Source organism: Malus sylvestris, chromosome 3 (genome assembly GCF_916048215.2).
Source record: "Malus sylvestris chromosome 3, drMalSylv7.2, whole genome shotgun sequence".
Taxonomy (NCBI): domain Eukaryota; kingdom Viridiplantae; phylum Streptophyta; class Magnoliopsida; order Rosales; family Rosaceae; genus Malus; species Malus sylvestris.
Window position 1 is genome coordinate 20,710,253 of NC_062262.1, and position 5,382 is coordinate 20,715,634.

Below are 5,382 nucleotides of genomic sequence, written 5' to 3' on the forward strand. Positions count from 1 at the left end.
GCGCGTCCACAGCGTCAATTCATATATATATGCATCAATTATCAATTCAAATATCTCATCAATTGCATGTATGGCATTTTAAAACATATTTTCATATAAATGCATTTTCTGGGAAAAACAGTAGTATATAGGTAATACGAAAACAAAACTGCCCACTCACTGGTAAGTCGATGGGTCGTAACCCCCGTGACGTCCCTGGATGCGCTCGTCCTCGGGATAGGTGTCACCTATATGCGAAACAACTATAAAAACATTAATTAAAACACATAACCAACAATTCGAAATAACTTCTCATACAGTGCTCAATTTGGGTGTATGAATATACCACAACGACCTACTCGACGTCACAGACGTTGAGGAATTTTTAGAAAAAATTTTAGAAGCCCCACGCGCCGGCCAAGGCACGGCCAGACGCGCTGTTACCCGCAGGCCACGTGCCGCGCGTGTCATCTCCTACCCTGGGCTCGCCGGACTGGTTTTTCCGGCGGTCGGATTCTGACAAATTTTGCAATTGCTTGTTCTCCTTCGTTTCTCAACCGTTTTCTTTGAATTTTATATCAAAATGAAGCCCTAAACATGTAGTTTCACGTAGGCCTGGCAATTACTGACACGACCCGATAACCCGACACGACACGACCCAAAATTAACAGGTGTTTGAGTCGACACGATAACGAATCGGGTATTATCGGGTAACCCGATAAGCACCTGTTAAGATAACGGGTTGGGTCGGGTATACACGTGGGTAACACGATACACGATAAGCAGAATATTAATTTAATAATTTTATAACCCTAAAAAATACTATAATAATTATATATAATAATTTAACAATTTTATACCCCTAAAAAGTTTAAAACTATAATTATATATATATATATATATATATATATATTAAATTAACTATAATAATTATATATACTATAATAATTATACCCCCAAAATATTAACTATAATAACTATATATATATATATATATATTAAATTTTAAATTAAATTTTATACCCCTAAAAAAACTATAATAATTATAAGTACAAAATAAATAGATTTAAATCTACATAATAAATATATATATATATACACACACCATTGAACTTGATGGGATACACGAAACTAATTTCAACGATCAAACCGTCAAACTTGTTTGTATATGCTTCGAGATCGCATATGCCAAAAATCACAAAAAACAAACATTCAGAGATCAAGTAATGAGGCAAAACATTTTGACGGTGATAAAACAAAAAATCACGATTTAACGGTTATTTTAACTTCGATTTTGATGATTTTTTACAAGTACACTTTTTGACTCTATACGAATACAATGAATGAATTCGATCGTCAATTTAAAATATTTACACATGTGGATACCACAAAATCTTATGTTATACTTAATGAAAGTATAAATAAACTCTAAGTGTTAGTGAATCTATCGTTTTGATGGAATACGAATTCTATGAAACTAATTTCAACGATCCAACCATCAATCTTGTTTGTATATGCTTCGAGATCGCATACGCCAAAAATCACAAAAAACAAACATTCAGAGATCAAGTAATGAGACAAAACTTTTCGACGGTTATAAAACAAAAAATCACGATTTAACGGTTATTTTAACTTCGATTTTGATAATTTTTACAACTACACTTGTTGACCCTATACGAATACAATGAATGAATTCGATCGTCAATTTAAAATATTTACACAAGTGGATACCACAAAATCTTATGTTATACTTAATGAAAGTATAAATAAACTCTAAGTGTTAGTGAATCTATCGTTTTGATGGGATACGAATTCTATGAAACTAATTTCAACAATCCAACCGTCAATCTTGTTTGTATATGCTTCGAGATCGCATATGCCAAAAATCACAAAAAAATAAACATTCAGAGATCAAGTAATGAGACAAAACTTTTCGACGGTTATAAAACAAAAAATCACGATTTAACGGTTATTTTAACTTCGATTTTGATGATTTTTTACAAGTACACTTGTTGACCCTATACGAATACAATGAATACATTCGATCGTCAATTTAAAATATTTACACAAGTGGATACCACAAAATCTTATGTTATACTTAATGAAAGTATAAATAAACTCTAAGTGTTAGTGAATCTATCGTTTTGATGGGATACAAATTCTATGAAACTAATTTCAACGATCCAACCGTCAAACTTGTTTGTATATGCTTCGAGATCGCATACGCAAAAAATCACAAAAAACAAACATTCAGAGATCAAGTAATGAGACAAAACGTTTCGACGGTTATAAAACAAAAAATCACGATTTAACGGTTATTTTAACTTCGATTTTGATGATTTTTTACAACTACACTTGTTGACCCTATACGAATACAATGAATGAATTCGATCGTCAATTTAAAATATTTACACAAGTGAATACCACAAAATCTTATGTTATACTTAATGAAAGTATAAATAAACTCTAAGTATCTATCGTTTGGATGAGATAGGAATTCTATGAAACTAATTTCAATGATCTAACCGTCAATCTTGTTTGTATATGTTTCGAGATCGCATATGCCAAAAATCACAAAAAACAAACATTCAGAGATCAAGTAATGAGACAAAAAATTTTAACGGTTATAAAACAAAAAATCACGATTTAACGGTTATTTTAACTCCGATTTTGATAATTTTTTACAACTAAACTTGTTGACCCTATACGAATACAATGAATGAATTCGATCGTCAATTTAAAATATTTACACAAGTGGATACCACAAAATCTTATTTTATACTTAATGAAAGTATAAATAAACTCTAAGTGTTAGTGAATCTATCGTTTTGATGGGATACAAATTCTATGAAACTAATTTCAACGATCAAACCGTCAAACTTGTTTGTATATGCTTTGAGATCGCATACGCCAAAAATCACAAAAAACAAACATTCAGAGATCAAGTAATGAGACAAAACTTTGCGACGGTTATAAAACAAAAAATCACGATTTAACGGTTATTTTAACTTCGATTTTGATAATTTTTTACAACTACACTTGTTGACCCTATACGAATACAATGAATGAATTCGATTGTCAATTTAAAATATTTACACAAGTGGATACCACAAAATCTTATGTTTTACTTAATGAAAGTATAAATAAACTCTAAGTGTTAGTGAATCTATCGTTTTGATGGGATACGAATTCTATGAAACTAATTTCAACGATCCAACCGTCAAACTTGTTTGTATATGCTTCGAGATCGCATACGCCAAAAATCACAAAAAACAAACATTCAGAGATCAAGTAATGAGACAAAACTTTTCGACGGTTATAAAACAAAAAATCACGATTTAACGGTTTTTTTAACTCCGATTTTGATGATTTTTTACAACCACACTTGTTGACCCTTTACGAATACAATGAATGAATTCGATCGTCAATTTAAAATATTTACACAAGTGGATACCACAAAATCTTATGTTATACTTAATGAAAGTATAAATAAAGTCTAAGTATCTATGGTTTGGATGAGATACGAATTCTATGAAACTAATTTCAATGATCCAACCGTCAATCTTGTTTGTATAATTTGAATGGTTTTTAATGTTTGGTTTTTCTATACTTAGTTTATGCGGAATAGAGTTCTGACGTAGAAAACCTTACCGAAAACATCATCAACAGAACTCTTGAAGGCAATAGATCAAGCCAAAGTTCCAATACAATTTCCCCATGATGATCGATGAAAATTGAGGATTTTGTAAAAGAAATAACATTCAAACTTTGAGTTCTATTGGCAAGGTTTAAACTTTTGAGAAAGGCTTCACAACCTTGAAAACAAAAACTCTTTCATTTTGCATATCCTTGCACATTTAATATTTTGTAATAGACTAGTGTATGGATGTTTTTTTATTAGGCTCTTATTTTCGAGTGTAGATGTAGTACTTAAATGACAAATATGTTTTAATGTTTTGAAGTAATATTTATGTGGTAATGTGTGGTATGTGCAAATTTAAGAAAAAAATATATTTTTCTTAACGGGTCATAATGGGTCATAACGGGTCGGGTCACTTTACCCGTTGGGTAAAGTGACCCGACCTGTTAAGGACCCGTTAAGATAACAGGTGTGACACGACACGACCCGTTAAGATAACAGGTGTTACACGAAAACGACACGAACACGACAGACACGACCCGTTTGCCAGGCCTAGTTTCACGCTATACTACTTTAAGGCTCTAAAAATCACGAAATCTCACCGGAGAAATCCCACGAAAACCGGCCAACTTTGAACGTGGTGATCCTGACGTCCAAAACTTCCAAACGAACGTCCCCGAGCTTCCTTAGAACCTTACTAAGTTCACTGTGAGGTTGGATTGTCCTAAAAATCAACCAACACAAAGTTCATGAATAGTGCCACATTCGGTCCTCGAGTTTTCAACGTGAAAACGAAGGATTTCTTACCTGAAAATGGTATCTTTGAGTTCGTAGGACACTCACGAACACGATGATGCTAATCTCCACGTCGATCCATGAAGTTTCAGGGGTTTTTGACGTTGGTCCATACGTTTCAAGGGTGAGAGAGAGTGAGAGAGTGAGAGAGTCGTGAGGGAGGAGAGAGAGAGGCACGGGGAAGAGAATGAGAGCAAGGAGTGTGTGTGTGTGTGATTGTGTGGTCCAACACAATCCTCACCATCAATTTTCATCCTAGCTCCCTAACCACACAAACAATCCAACATACCAATTTTATATCCAACTTAAATAATATTTGCAATAGTTTAGGAAAATATGAAATATTCAAAACATATCACACACACACCTTAGTAACGTCAAGGGTACTTTCGTCCTTTTACGTCCTTAATAAGAAAATCTCGGGATGGGTTGTGACAATCTCCCCTCCTTATAGAATTTCGTCCCCGAAATTCCCACAACCAAATAAACCGCTTAATACCCATAGAATAACCTTGGGTACATCTCTCTCATTCGATCTTCTGTCTCCCAGGTAGCTTCTTCTACAGAATGGTTCCTCCACAACACCTTCACCAAGCTCACCGTCTTATTCCTTAGAACCTTATCTTTCCAATCCAAGATAGTCACTGGTTCCTCATCATACGTCAAATCCGGATTAATCTCTAGCGGTTGAGGAGGGATCACATGTGAAGGATCAGAAATGTGATGTCGAAGCATAGAGACATGGAACACATTATGAACCTTAGATAACTCCGGAGGCAACTCCAATCTGTAAGCAACTTCACCAATCCTCTCAGTGATCTCATAAGGCCTTATGTACCTAGGACTTAACTTTCCTCTCTTTCCAAATCGTACCACACCTCTCCAAGGTGACAATTTCAAAAACACCCAATCACCCACATCATACACTCGATCAGTAGTATGTCGATCCGCTAAGCTCTTCTGTCGAT

General features: G+C 34.0%; 1 long non-coding RNA gene across 1 annotated transcript; it reads left to right on the forward strand.

Moving 5' to 3' along the window:
* Window positions 1–879: 879 nt before the first annotated feature.
* LOC126614655 (uncharacterized) lies at window positions 880–3,958 on the forward strand. The gene is made up of 2 exons (XR_007620473.1): window positions 880–3,446; window positions 3,881–3,958. It is a non-coding gene; the product is annotated as an uncharacterized LOC126614655 (long non-coding RNA).
* The last annotated feature ends 1,424 nt before the right edge of the window (window positions 3,959–5,382 follow it).